This window comes from Lissotriton helveticus, chromosome 3_1 (assembly GCF_964261635.1).
Source record: "Lissotriton helveticus chromosome 3_1, aLisHel1.1, whole genome shotgun sequence".
NCBI classification, from domain to species: domain Eukaryota; kingdom Metazoa; phylum Chordata; class Amphibia; order Caudata; family Salamandridae; genus Lissotriton; species Lissotriton helveticus.
The window spans coordinates 651,344,532-651,359,799 of NC_136061.1; the positions used below are offsets into that span (position 1 = coordinate 651,344,532).

The following is a 15,268-nucleotide window of genomic DNA, read 5'->3' on the forward strand; positions in this document are numbered from 1 at the left end:
TTGACATTGGTCTGGTTAACTTCAACAATAAATTCTAGAAATTCATAGAGATACAAGACACGTTTGCCCTTTATCGTCCTTGGTTTTCGCAATGGCCATCAAGTCACTTGCAGCTCATTTTCATTTGCATGGCACCTAACTGGGAATACCACTTTGTGGTGAGAAAACAGATGTTTCTCTTTCCCAGACATCTTGATATACTTAAAAGATGCCACAGCAGATCTGTCTGCTATTACTAGCCAGATGAAAGATTTTGAGCATGTTTCAGATCTCCAAGTGTACAGGGCCAAATTGTGCATTTTTCCGTTAAACCCAAATTACACCCCTAGGCTGAACTTAATCCTACACCTTTCAGATACCTCAGAAACAATGTTTTTCAAACAGTTGATACAATAAGAGACGGTTAACTGGGTAAACTGCTGCATAGCCTTGGATTACAAATTACATTTTGGTGGTCATCATTGCCCCTATCTGCAGTGGGATGAGCTGCCTGGCTAAAATGATTATGTTCCAGCGTCTGCTGTATTACTTAGATAATCTCTTGCTGACAATGCTATGTTCTTTCTTTAAAGAATCACACCACATGATATCAGATTTAATGTGGTTAGGGATGCTGACTATGAATAGCATTACCTACCTTACAACTCCTGATTGCAGTAGGGGGCCTAGGACTTCCTTATATGGGAATACTAGCAGCCCGTCCCGACGTTGTCCGGGTATGAATTGCTGCCGGCCAGTAGTATATTGTTTTGTGGGATTTCGTTTTGATAGCCTTTCTTATCTGTGACAGGCCTGTGAAATGCTCCGATTCACAGTGCACTGCTGATGCACTTAAGAGTGCACGTTCAGTAGTGTGTGAACTTGAGTTTCCCTACTTTATTTTTCCTTGCAATATTATATAGCGCGAACTCGACAACATGGCATGAGCACAATTTACATTACAAAAGAACACATTCATTTGTGGTAGGCACGAGGAGACAAAGCGATTTGCCTGGAAACACAGGATGTTGAGCTGATGCCAAAATTCGAACGTAGCTCCCCAGCTCTAAAGTTCGCAATTCTAGAACTTGTGGCGGGAGGTGTGTCTAAAAGTGTATGTCGGTGCTGGCCATCAATGAGAGAGACCTGTGCATTTTTCAAATGGGTGGTGAAAAAATATGAGTATGTTGCTGGAGATGTGGGCCGCCGTGCCACCAATATACTTACCGGGGGAGGGTAAACACCCATTATTCCGCAACTTTCTTTCCGCATACCATCACTCCGCATACTTTCGTTACGAAAGTACCATGACTCTGCATTGCCATTATAACGCATGGCATTACATTTTATATGCTTTTACCACACACATTTACAACGAAATTCGTTGTAAATGCATGAATGGTAAAAGCATGTTTTTTTTATGTTTGGATAAGGTAAGTATGGGTATAGGGCAGTGGTTCCCAAACTTTTTTGACCCGTGGCTCCCTTGACCTAATTGGCAGTTTGCCATGGCTCCCCACCATTTTTTTACTGGTGACAAACATTTTTTTATGGGGCGTAAAAGCACCTGCTGCCCCGTTCCTGGCCTCTAGCAGGCGAGATCAGAGTTTTGTCTAATAGAAGTTTTGACTCGAGGAAGTGTTATTCTTGGTTAGGTAGTGCAGAGGGTCGATATGCCTGGCTGCACAGAACATGTACCGTGCAGATCACAAAGTGAAGGTAACCTAAACAGGTCCGTGGGTTACTGAGTTTGTCAGAGACTTCCTTTTGTTAGGTGCAGTGGCGTCACTAGGAGGGTGCGGGGGGTGCGGACCGCACCGGGTGACACCATCACATGGGGTGACACCGTGTTCCGCAGTGCTCAGCAGCCGCCGCTCCTCAGCTCTTTCCGCCTCCTGCTCTCCGTGGCTGCCTCTGTTGTCCTCCTTGCCGAGCGAGGTTCCCCCCGCCCGCTGCTGGAGACTCCCCTCCTGCTACACGAGACCCTTGATAGTGAATGAGTTAAGAGGCCGAGGGTCCCAAGGGAGTATACAAACTGTAACCTGCCCCTGAGTGACCCCCGTCATATTCACCGACACGCTTTCATTACCCCCAATATACTTTACATTAATTACACATACATTTACACTTCACAGCTTTTCCCCCGCACCTGTGTAGACATCACCACATACATACATTATCCATTTCATACAAGGCCCTGCATTACTTTATTGATACTTTAGCACTATACGAGGGATCACGTCACACTGGATGAACCCACATGCCTTGATTGATGGCATTGCAGTAACCTGGGCCCATCATTTTGATAACGCCACAACCAAAACAACAACTGGCTGATTGAATGTGTCTGTTTCTCTTTCTGCTTTTACATCTTGTGAAAGCGCTAACCGTTCCCAGGGCACCGAGGAGAAATGGAATAAAGAATCAGCGCTCTTCTTATCTTAGACATTTAATATGAGTTTAAATGCTTTAGGTGCAGAGATACCCGGTGGCTGGAATTAACGATTCCGGACGCTATTTCTGCACCTAGAGCCTATTATGAGTTAACGACTACAGCATGGAGAATAATCGCGCAGACATGGTGTTTCTGTGTCCAATTCTCGACGGTATTCCCTTTTCTGTACAGAATAATGATGCCCTTTGCAACTTGCCCTGAGTAAGTGGTAAATGGAAGCAGTACGAGGTGGGTGGCTGCAGTTAGTGAGGACAGGGCCTGGTAGCTTTTTATGTAGGTTTTCAAATAGGAACTGGTTCAGTCAAGAGATGAAGGCGAGAGCCTAAGCAATTGTACTAGCTGGATTTCCAGATCAGGAAAATCAGGTGTGGTGTTCCGAAAGCAGGGAAATCATGGTGCAGGAACACAGATAAACAAGTGTAAAATACATCGCAGCTCAACCCAGCGTTATCCACTGTTACCTGGAAGGAGGAGGAGGGCGTAGAAACACGAGCAAGACGAGAGAATTTCACCAAAACCAGACAAAACCCGCAAGTGTATATATCTTTTAGATAAATAGATCTTTGGGTTGTCAGAGGTTACTGGGTTCACAGAACAGAGGCGTTAACTCCAACTGTCATCCTTCCGAGGTCGATAACACGGCTTTCATTGACTTTCCTAATAACATATCACTTTATTTTAAGCACTCCCACACTAGTCAAAGTGTGGGAATAGTTATGTCTAGTATGTTTGAGGATCTGTACCTGGGCGTTGAGGGGTCCCTGCCTGAGCCAAAGATTCGTGTGGAGGGGTGTGCCTCTTCAAGGAGTTTCAGAAGAAGTTCCAGAAGCTCCGGCGTTCAATAAAGGTGGGCCTACCTGGTGCAGGGGTTCTTGAGGAAGATTCTATCCGTGCCAGGGGTTCTCATGTGTCTGAGGCTGGCAAATGATAGGTAAGGGAGGGCCCTGTATGTGCCAGAGGGTGACTGAAAAATGTCTAACGATGCCAGAGATAGCAAAGACATTTATGCGTGCCAGGGGCTGGTGAAGAGAACTATTGTGGCCGTGCCTGAGGGACTAGTCCGATCAGTGCCAGGTGCTAGTATATAGAGTGAACACTGTTGCGGACTCGGAGGAGGTCCATCATGGATTCATGGGGTAAGTCGTGAGGGGGTGACACCATGAGTTTCCGGCACTGGGTGACACCAACCCTAGTGACGCCACTGGTTAGGTGCAGTTTACAGTGAGCTAATATCTGTCATCAAAGAACTGCTGGCAGACTTCCAGGTATAGATTAGAACATATGGGTTTTCCCCTCAACATTGATTGAAAAGGTGCTGCCTGGCCCTGCCTGCCTCAGCTGTGCCTTGGCTCTCTGGCCTGGCCTCGCCCTTTTGAGCCCGGCTGCCGCTGCACCAAATCAAGACCCACATCTGTTTCTCTATATTAGCCTTCTTTTTCATTTCTGTCTCTTGCTATTTGCCTTTCTTTCACCTCTTTTCAGTTTTGCCTTTCTGTGCTTTTGGCTTTTCGCCTTTTCCTCTCCCCACTTTCACCTTTTTGCCCCTTTTGTCACCTTTAAGACCGTGTTTCCCAAACTGTGATTAGCATTTCACCAGCATTATTTTTACTGTAACAACGGAGCACGTTAGAAATCAGACATAAAATATAAGCCAAACCAATGTCGTCTTCTCTCTGAGAGAAGCCTTGGCTGGGCTTATATTTTATGTCTGATTTCTAACGTGCTCCTTTTTTACAGTAACAATAATGCTGGGAATACGGGTGTAAAACGAAGGTTGGGCAGAATGCCCATCTTCTGCCCAACAGAATGCCGATCTTCTGCCCAACCTTTGTCTTACACATTTATCACCAGCATTACGTTCACTGTAAAAACGGAGCACGTTAGAAATAACACATGAAATATAAGCCAAGCCAAGGCCTTCTCTCTGGCTTGACGGCTGCTTCACTTTTCCACATTGTGGTCGCGGCGCCCCTGGCTCCTCATTCCGGCGCACCGGGGTGCCGCGGCACACAGTTTGGGAACCACGGGTATAGGGGTATATGTTTTGGGGTACTGAGGTATATGTTTTGGGGTGTTTGGGTATTTTAAGCGTTCAGATATAGTTTTGGGTTATGGTGTACAGGGGTAGTTTAAGGGTTTAGGGATAGGTATGGGTTTTGGGGTACAGGGGTATTTTTAGGGTTCAGGACTAGGTTTGGGTTTTGGGGTATAGGGGTATTTTTAGGTTTCAGGGGTAGGTTTGGGTTTTGGGGTACAGGGGTATTTTAAGGGTTCAGGGCTAGGTTTGGGTTTTGGGGTACAGGGGTATTTTTAGGGTTCAGGGCTAGGTTTGGGTTTTGGGGTACCGGGGTATTTTAGGGTTCAGGGGTAGGTTTGGGTTTTGGGGTACAGGGTTATTTTTAGGGTTCAGGGCTAGGTTTGGGTTTTGGGGTACAGGGGCATTTTTAGGGTTCAGGGGTAGGTTTGGGTTTTGGGGTACAGGGGTATTTTAAGGGTTCAGAGCTAGCTTTGGGTTTTGGGGTACAGTGGTATTTTAGGGTTCAGGGGTAGGTTTGGGTTTTGGGCTACAGTGGTATCTTTAGGGTTCAGGGCTGGTTTTGGGGTACAGGGGTATTTTTAGGGTTCAGGGGTAGGTTTGGGTTTTGAGGTACAGGGGTATTTATAGGGTTCAAGGCTAGGTTTGGGTTTTGGGGGACAGGGGCATTTTTAGGGTTTAGGGTTAGGTTTGGGTTTTGGGGTACAGGGTATATTTATAGGGCTAAGATGGGTTAGTGTTTAAGGGTGTTGGGGTATTTTAAGAAGTAAGGGTGGGTTATGATTATGGGGTGCAGGGGTATTTAAAGGGTATTTACAACAAGGGGTGGTGATGGACAGAGTCTCTGAATTAAGCAGAGTACTCTCACCCAGTCAAGAGATCAGGGCTAGATCCAACACCGTTTTTTAGCTCATTGCACCATCCCAGTTTCAGAACCTGGCTGTATGCAAATTAGTCTGTCCCTGGCCCAGTGCATCATGGGAACAGGGCAGACCAGACTACAAAAGCCAATTCTTACACTGGGAAGGAAACAAGCTTCCGGGGACCGGTTTCTGGCATTTCAGCCGTCTTCGGCCCGGCTTGCTTGAATCCTGATGGTGCAATGAGCAAGGGACTCACATCTGAGTATACCCTTCCACGCTTAGGGTGGACAAAATTGTTCATCACCACCCCCTTTTCTGAATCGTTTTTGGCCACTATAGGTGTGGCAGGGTATACTCAGACATGAGTCCCTTTCTCACTGCTCCATCAGGATTCAAGCAAGCCGGGCCGAAGAGGCTGAAATGCCAGAAACCGGTCCCCGGTAGCTTGTCTCCTTTCTGGTGAAGAATTGGCTTGGTAGTTTGGTCTGCCCTGTTCCCATGATGCACTGGGCCAGGGACAGACTAATTTGCATATAGCCAGGTTCTGAGCTGGGATGGGGCAGTGAGATAAATAACGGTGATGGATCAAGCCCTGATCTTTGGACTGGGTAAGAGTGGTCTGCTTAATTCAGACACTCTGTTCATCACCACCCCCTTTTCTGAATCGTTTTTGGCCACTATAGGTGTGGCAGGGTATACTCAGACATGAGTCCCTTTCTCACTGCTCCATCAGGATTCAAGCAAGCCGGGCCGAAGAGGCTGAAATGCCAGAAACCGGTCCCCGGTAGCTTGTCTCCTTTCTGGTGAAGAATTGGCTTGGTAGTTTGGTCTGCCCTGTTCCCATGATGCACTGGGCCAGGGACAGACTAATTTGCATATAGCCAGGTTCTGAGCTGGGATGGGGCAGTGAGATAAATAACGGTGATGGATCAAGCCCTGATCTTTGGACTGGGTAAGAGTGGTCTGCTTAATTCAGACACTCTGTTCATCACCACCCCCTTTTCTGAATCGTTTTTGGCCACTATAGGTGTGGCAGGGTATACTCAGACATGAGTCCCTTTCTCACTGCTCCATCAGGATTCAAGCAAGCCGGGCCGAAGAGGCTGAAATGCCAGAAACCGGTCCCCGGTAGCTTGTCTCCTTTCTGGTGAAGAATTGGCTTGGTAGTTTGGTCTGCCCTGTTCCCATGATGCACTGGGCCAGGGACAGACTAATTTACATATAGCCAGGTTCTGAGCTGGGATGGGGCAGTGAGATAAATAACGGTGATGGATCAAGCCCTGATCTTTGGACTGGGTAAGAGTGGTCTGCTTAATTCAGGCACTCTGTTCATCACCACCCCCTTTTCTGAATCGTTTTTGGCCACTATAGGTGTGGCAGGGTATACTCAGACATGAGTCCCTTTCTCACTGCTCCATCAGGATTCAAGCAAGCCGGGCCGAAGAGGCTGAAATGCCAGAAACCGGTCCCCGGTAGCTTGTCTCCTTTTTGGTGAAGAATTGGCTTGGTAGTTTGGTCTGCCCTGTTCCCATGATGCACTGGGCCAGGGACAGACTAATTTGCATATAGCCAGGTTCTGAGCTGGGATGGGGCAGTGAGATAAATAACGGTGATGGATCAAGCCCTGATCTTTGGACTGGGTAAGAGTGGTCTGCTTAATTCAGACACTCTGTTCATCACCACCCCCTTTTCTGAATCGCTTTTGGCCACTATAGGTGTGGCAGGGTATACTCAGACATGAGTCCCTTTCTCACTGCTCCATCAGGATTCAAGCAAGCCGGGCCGAAGAGGCTGAAATGCCAGAAACCGGTCCCCGGTAGCTTGTCTCCTTTCTGGTGAAGAATTGGCTTGGTAGTTTGGTCTGCCCTGTTCCCATGATGCACTGGGCCAGGGACAGACTAATTTGCATATAGCCAGGTTCTGAGCTGGGATGGGGCAGTGAGATAAATAACGGTGATGGATCAAGCCCTGATCTTTGGACTGGGTAAGAGTGGTCTGCTTAATTCAGACACTCTGTTCATCACCACCCCCTTTTCTGAAGGGGTATTTAAAGGGAGCAGGGTGGGATTAGCACACGATATGAGACATGGCATGAAGGGCGGAGCGTACCACACGCCCACAAGGGACTACTTTGTTGGCACGGTTCTTTTACCTTTTAAATGTATATGGTGAGCGTCTGCATAGCCTATGTCCTTCCGCTGCAACTGCCCTTTCCAACGCTGTATTGGCTGTTGTGATTGGTGCTGTGGTTCCTGAGATTACCCGCCTCAAAGGTTTGGGCTCTCTCTTTATTATATTAGTATGGATATTACCCTGCAGCACAGCTGCAATGGGTGAGTGGGTAGAGGCCATGTCACTCTGCCTCCAAAAAGGCTTCCCAGGGAACTAATCGAATGAATGGGTACCTCAACATCAATAAATCCCTTTGAAGTGTCAGAAATGACACAAGCCTGTTCTTCTCCACACCTCACTATGGGGCTCATTAGGATGGCGGGCAGACATCAGTCCACCCGCCATCGTTGTGTAGCTGGGACCGCCCGCCAGACATGCAGCGGTGCCACCACACATATTAGGATGCGCCCACCATACTGGCTTACGCATCCAGGGATTTTAACATTGCGGAGAGTGCTGCTGCCTGCAGCACCGTACGCAATGTTAAAACTGCTTGCACTGCATTTCCCTGCACCACGTGGCAGGCACCAAGCGGTGCCTGCCACTTGGTGCATGGAAATGTAGCCCAGTGTACCCCCCCCACACAGAGGGGGCCCACAATGTGGGATGACTGCTGCGAAAAGACAGGCGGAATGGGATTTTGTAATCCCTACGGCGGCAGGCACTGCCGCAATGCTGCCCTGGAAAAGGACCGCCTTGCAGAACCATGGCGGAGGGACTTTCCGTCCGCTACGGACACATTGGGATTCCCACCGCCATCCTAATTCAGCAGTGGGAATTTCATGTGTGATGGCAGAAGGACCGCCACCTCCGGCCCGGCGGTGGCGGTCCGTCCGCCATCCTAATGACCTGACCTGAGCATTAACACATACTGAAAATTATCTTTTTTCTGCTCCATTAATTTTATTATTAGGGCTCCCTATCAAGGAGTCCTTATTTCTCCACACCTCACTAACGTGTCTAATCCTTGCTGCAATGTGGGATTGACAGAGTGGATGCTCGGTTTTCAGATGGGGTTCTTTATAACTTTGAAATGTTAGAAAGGGGTTTGAAATCACACAAAGTCAGTTTCTCACTCACCAACAAATTAAACCTGCTGTCTAAATCCTCTCCCTCCTCCTCCATGTGAGATCTCACACAGTCCTCCACCCATTCTACACAATGCATGAAGCAAGACAATATAACTAAAAGGATTTATGGAGCATTTATACAACACCCAGGACTCACTCACAAAAAATAATCTAAGGAATCAATGGGAGGCAGATATATGCAGACCCATATACGACACTGAATGGATAAAAATACTTGAGCATCCCTTTAAGGTTTCGCATAATGCGCCATTTAAGTTAATTTGGGCCCAATATACTTAACCAAGCTTACCTTATGCACTAAAGACTGTATAATATATTCCACAGAGTCACTTCTAATTGGGGGCGCTAGAGGGCCCACACACGGAATGGCCGCCTAGCTCTGTGGCTCCCGTTCCCTGGAGCTTTAATCCTGCAGTTATCCTATACTACTGAAGATTGATGTCCCACTAAGATAGCTTAATTGAAGCGGCAAGTGATCCTCCACAATCGACGCGACCCTCGAGACGTTTGCTGTGTCTGGGGCTGAGGAATCGGACTGGCGGATCTGACCGGCAGCGCCCTCGGGGCTCGAGAGGTGAGGGGGCTGGCTGCGGGCCGGCACGCGAGTCCGGTGCTTGCCACGAGGTGGTGGGCCTCTCCTGCTCGGCTCGCTTGCGGTGCCCGAAGCGGGCTCGTCTCCCGGTCCGATCATCGGCTCATGGACCTGACCCCCTTGCTGTGCTGCCTGCTTCCCTCCCGCTAGCTCTCGGCTGCAACCGGACACTTTGCCCACCCAGTAAGCCGGACGGGGAGACTGCCTCGGACCCCCACGCGAGGCGAGTGGCCGATGCTGCCGACCGGACCCTCGCGCCTGACGGGAGAGCAGACTCCCTACCATCGTCGCCGCGGGGGACGGAGAAGCAATAGGAGACACCTGCCGCGGGTCACGGTCGAGGATTGGCGCCTTGCCGGGAGACAGGTGGGACGGGTGAGGCTGCGCCCGCTATACTACGGCCCGTCGTGCCATCACTGGGGCGCGTGTACTGATCCTGGGCTCCGGACGTCTTCCTTTGCCTCTTCTGCTGTTGGCGGGTGCTGCTTTGCCCTGAGGAACCGACGCCGCCTGGCTGCCCGGGCTCGCGGTTCGCGACCTCGCCGGCCGCCATTCTGTCCCTGTGAGCAGACAGGGTCCCACCACAGACTATCTCCCATGTCGAGGCTGGTCCCCACGGCCCTACACAGTTAACTCAGAGGTGTTGTTTACACGTGGAACTACTTGCGGCAAGCTGACAAGGGGATGCCTACACCAGCTGCCAACGTGCGCTGAACATCCTTAATTGTGCCTCGTGGATGACCCTTGCTCATTACCGCTGACCTGGTGCTTGTTACCGGGCTGGACGCTTTGTCTTGCATACTTACTCGGAGTAGCGAAGCTCCTCTCCACGGAAGGGAACCCCCGTTGTGACGCATTTAAGAGAACTGGCGAGCAGCGGCTCAAATACTCACGCGACGCCATAACTGGCTAGGGGGCGCCCACAACAGATTTGGCGGGTCAAGCGGCGGAGGGAGGCGAAAGGCGCAGAGGCAAGATGGTGCGCCCTGAGAACCGCCAGACGAAAATCACCTTTGAAAGTGCAAAAAGAGGGTCGAGGACAACTCCTGCCGAGCCGGGTCCCAGTGCCGGCTCCCCCGCTCCCACTACTTCTCCTCCTAGGGAACTGGACCTACATCATCTGTTTCAAGAAATGAGACAGGGCTTTGCCACAGTGGTGGAGAAAGTAGACAAGATGTCCTCCAGGATGGATGCCCTAGTACACAAGGTTGACCAACACGAGGAGCGGATCACGACAACGGAGCAGCGGATCTCCGACAATGATGACCTCACCGCATCCCACACCTCACAACTTGCCCGTATGGACAACCTCCTGCGAATCATAGCAGCCAAGAACGAGGACTTGGAAGCCTGTAGTAGACGCAACAACATACGCGTCACGGGAATTCCGGAGTCCACAGACACGGGCAAGATGGAACTATATGTGGAGAAGCTTCTTAAGGGATCGGTGGGAGAAGATGCGTTCTCACCACAATTCATTGTCGAGCGGGCGCATAGATCACTGGCCCCCATCCCCAAGCCTGGCCTGCCGCCTAGGCCGATCATCGCCCGATTATTGAATTATCGCGATCGCGATGTTGCCTTGAGAGCAGCTCGTACACAACAGAACCTACATTATAACGGAGTCGCATTTTCCCTCTAACCTGATTTCACTCCACTGGTTCAGGAGGAGAGACGTAAATTCATCGCGGTAAAAAAGAAGTTAAGAGAAGCCCAGCTGGAATACGCATTGCTCTACCCGGCGAAGCTACGAGTGACACACCAGGGAAAACATCGATTCTTCACGAATCCACAAAAGGTAGAGGACTTTTTAAAGACGATCCGCAAGGTACGGAGGAATGGCCGGAATACAGAGGAGGACCCCGACGGTGGCCCAGCCTCGTCGGCCGACGAGCATTAACCAGTGGGTGCCAGCCTGATCTGAACTGCTGTACTCCTAAATCGGCGGGCGTTGCCCACACTGCGCGATCCCAGAGGGCTCGGACGCTATGATATGGACCGGGACTGCATAATCTCTTCAGTGGCAACGTATTCCAGGGACCACAACTCCTGTCCTGGCCTCCACCGAGGTTGGTACAGTGCTGGAGGCTACCGGCGGGAGAAGTGGTTGTGTGCCCTCGATGTTGTTACCCCCACGGGTGTACCCCATTTATGCCATTAAGTTGTGGAAGTTGTGGAGGGAGGGGGGGTGGGGCGTGGGAGGGATGGGTGGCTGCTGTCATGATTGGGATGCAGTAGTGGGAGGGGGGTTGGGACCTGTTGGGAAGGGAAGTTTATTGCATGGAAAGGACAGGAGAGCGGCAGACAGTCATGACAATGTGCATCATGTGCTTCGGAAAGGTATTGCTGCAGTCGTAGGGGTGGGTATCAAGATTATATTGTGTCACAGACAATGGCTGATTTGAGCGCCAACGCACAATTGAACTGTATGTCGTGGAATATAAGAGGGCTAAATAATGCTAAAAAATGTCGAAATGTGCTTGCCTATTTAAACCGCCATCAAGTCCACATTGTCCTGTTACAGGAAACCCACTTATCTCCGCAAACGCGAGTAGCCTTTGCCGGTAACTGGGCTGGCACCTGAGTATTTTCCTCCTACTCTACTTATGCGAGGGGGGTTGCTATCCTCATTAAACGCACTGTGCCATTCCAAATGTGCGGCGAATTCGTAGACAGGGAGGGGCGCTTCGCCCTGCTTTGGGGGCGACTGGGCCGCGACACTATCACTTTAGCTAATTGCTACGCACCCAACATTGATATGCCCTCCTTTTTCACTATACTTTGGGGCAAAATCGTAGACGTGGGGTCCAGCCACATAATTTGGGGGGGGGGACTTTAACTTAGTACTGCAGCCGCAACTAGATAGAGCAGATGGAGTAATGCACTACAAGCCCAGATCCAGGGAGACACTGGGAGGTGTGATTCTAGAGGGCGGGTTAGTGGACGTGTGGAGGTGCTTACATCTCTCCCGTAGGGAGGGTACACACTTCACCTCTCAGACAAACACATGGGCACGACTGGACTATTTCCTTACGACCAGGGGTGGAGACAATCCTACACTTACCGAGGACATATTTCGACCACAGCCCTGTCCCGATGCGCATGCGAATACCTGGTTGGGACACCCCTAGACCACGATGGAGGTTACAACCTACGGCCCTGCTGGAGGCTCTGTTTCGCACTGAGCTCGGGGAGGAAATTGCTGTTTCTTTCCTAGGAACAGGGGGTCCGTAGACTCGGTCGATGTATCTGGGAGGCTTTTAAAGTGACGGTCAGGGGGTTTTGCATGTCCAAAAGTTTTGGGGTCCTTCGCGATATCCAGCGCACTATCTGCACACTCAATGACGAGCTGAGGGCCTTGGAAACCCGAATGGTGGAAGACGGCAGCGCCAGCGTTCACGCAGAGTTCAGAGATAAGTTGACTAAATACGAGGAAGAAGCCGACAGGGAAGCAAAGTTCAAGGGGAAGCACTGGCAAGCTAGGAAGTACTGTGAGGGAGACAGACCCGGTAGGGCGCTGGCTGTGATGACACGCGCCCCACACGACCACAATACGATCCTAGAGCTCACGGATGACCAGGGACACACAGTTAGAAATTCAGACGATATACTCACTGCGTTCGTTACTCATTACCATGCACTCTACACCACGGCCACGACTGCCGATGTACCGTATAGTGACTTCTTAGGTGACGTGGCTCTCTGCTGGCTTAGCGATGGAGACAGGGCCTTCCTGGCTGCCCCTTTCGAATTAGATGAAATCCGTGAAGCCATTATGTCTTTGAAAAATGGTAAGGCGCCTGGACTAGACGGGTTTCCGGACGAATTTTATAAAACATACATCGATATTATGGCCCCTGTTCTCCGAGAGGTCTTCGAGGAGTCGCTGACCGACGGCGCCCTCCCCTGCTCCATGCGTGAGGTCGTTATCACCTCACTCCTGAAACCTGGCAAAAACCCCACTCCTGCGACTCGTATCGTCCACTGTCCCTCCTGAACTGTGACGTTAAAATACTCGCGAAGGTTCTGGCTACCAGACTATCCCTCTTAATGAACAAAATTGTTCTACCTGATCAATCCTGCTTTGTCTCGGGTCGCTCCACCTCTCACAACCTACGCACGTTGTTCTCCTTACTCCGCACGGTAGACCCTGACCTACCAGTGGCCGCAGTTTTCCTCGACGCCACTAAGGCCTTCGACTCGGTCGAATGGCCATACCTCTTCATGGTCCTAACGAGCATGGGATTTCCCAAGTTATTTATCTCATGGGTTCAGCTGCTCTATACGCTGCCCACGGCTAAGGTCCTCATTAACGGTCGCCTCTCGCATTCCATTGCCATCACCAGAGGTACCCGTCAGGGGTGCCCTTTGTCCCCACTCTTATTCGCAATTGCTGTTGAGCCCCTTGCGTGCAGGCTTCGACAGCTACACCGTGAAGGTGCGGTACGTTGCTTCCAGCGCCAGATCGACGTGTCCTTATACGCCGATGATATGACACTTTTTGTCAAATACCCAGCCTTGAACCTTAATCCCTTGCTCAGAGAGTTTGTACTATTCGGCAGGATGTCTGGGGTGCACATAAATTGGACCAAGTCGCAATTTTTTCCACTCACGGATGCGGTTGCCGATTTTCCCCTTGATTATCCTCTCGAGTGGTGCAGATCGGACCTGCGATACCTCGGGATACAGATCTCGCGTGATAAAGATGAAACCCTACGCTCCAATTACGGCGTGGCAATCACGAAGCTCATTGCGTCGGTGGACTGCTGGATTGCCCTCCCGCTCTCCATGGCTGGCACAACGTCCCTTATCAAAATGATCATCCTTCCCCGCTTTCTCTATCTCTTTGTTAACATACCTTACTATCCGGGTGCCTTCTTCTTTAAAATGCTGAAATCAGAATTGTGTCGCTTGTTCTGGGGGGGCAGGGGGCCGAGACTTAAGTGGTCTGCGCTGACACAGCCATACGACAAAGGAGGCTTCGATGTCCCAGATTTCGAGGCTTATTACCTGAGCGCGCAAGCGCATTATGCTTATCATTGGATGGTTCCCACCCCCTTCATGCCGCAACTGGCAGTGGAGGACTGAATTGTTCATCCCCTCCCACTCAATGGTCTCCTTCATTGCCCAGAATCATCTATAATGACACCACTTACCTCCGTTTCATGCACTCTGGATGCTTGGCGCCGTATAGCTAAGAAACTATCTTGCCGCCTACTGTATTCCTCTCAATTGCCACTGGCATATCATCCTAGCCTCGCCCTTCTACAGGAACGTGGCTTCCGATTACTCTACGAACGTGTACGCGTCACATGATGGGGTGACCTCTTCTCAGATGGTCTGTTCAAAACTGCGGAGCTATTCTTCGCCTCCCATGCCGCACTCCACTTGATATATTTTACTATCTGCGCTTACGCCAAGGGATGAAAGATATCCTACCTGATTTCCCCAGTGAGCCTGACAACACGCAACCACTGCATTTCATGCTATGCTCACAAGATGGCTCACACCTAGGGGTCGATTCCGATTCGGGAAAAACCGCTCCGAATAGCCGTTTGGAGCTTTTTCCCCGTACGAATCGTACCCTGCAACATCCCCCGTACGTACGATGAAGTACGATTCGTACCAGGAGCCGTACTCCGTACGAGTCGTACAAGACACCGTACGACTCTAATCTCCGTACGATTCTCCCTCGGAACCCGCTGTACGAGACATCTGTACGGTTTGCGGCTGGTTTTTACGACCCAGCAAGTACGATACGTGTTGGGTACGCACCGTACGACCCTTTTTCTACGGGAGCTGAAAACAGCCATAAAAGCAGAGTTCGTGCCGAAACAGGTACGGAACGCCCCCCCTCACCCTCCGGGTACGGTGCGTACCCCCCGTGATCGCAGGGGTACGCACCGTACCCCTGTGATCATGGGGTGTACGAGCCGTACCCCCATTGTACGATCAGTGTACGAGCCGTACCCTCATTGTACGATCGGTGTACGAGCCGTACACCCATTGTACGATCGGTGTATGAGCGGTACCCCCATTGTACGATCGGTGTACGAGCCGTACCCCCATTGTACGATCGGT

The 15,268-nt window shown here is 50.5% G+C and overlaps 1 protein-coding gene across 11 annotated transcripts in view; it reads right to left on the reverse strand.

Annotated features, from left to right (window-relative positions):
• The window catches only part of SPOCD1 (SPOC domain containing 1), an 858,027-nt gene that overhangs the window by 382,072 nt on the left and 460,687 nt on the right, over positions 1 to 15,268 (reverse strand). The window lies entirely within an intron of this gene.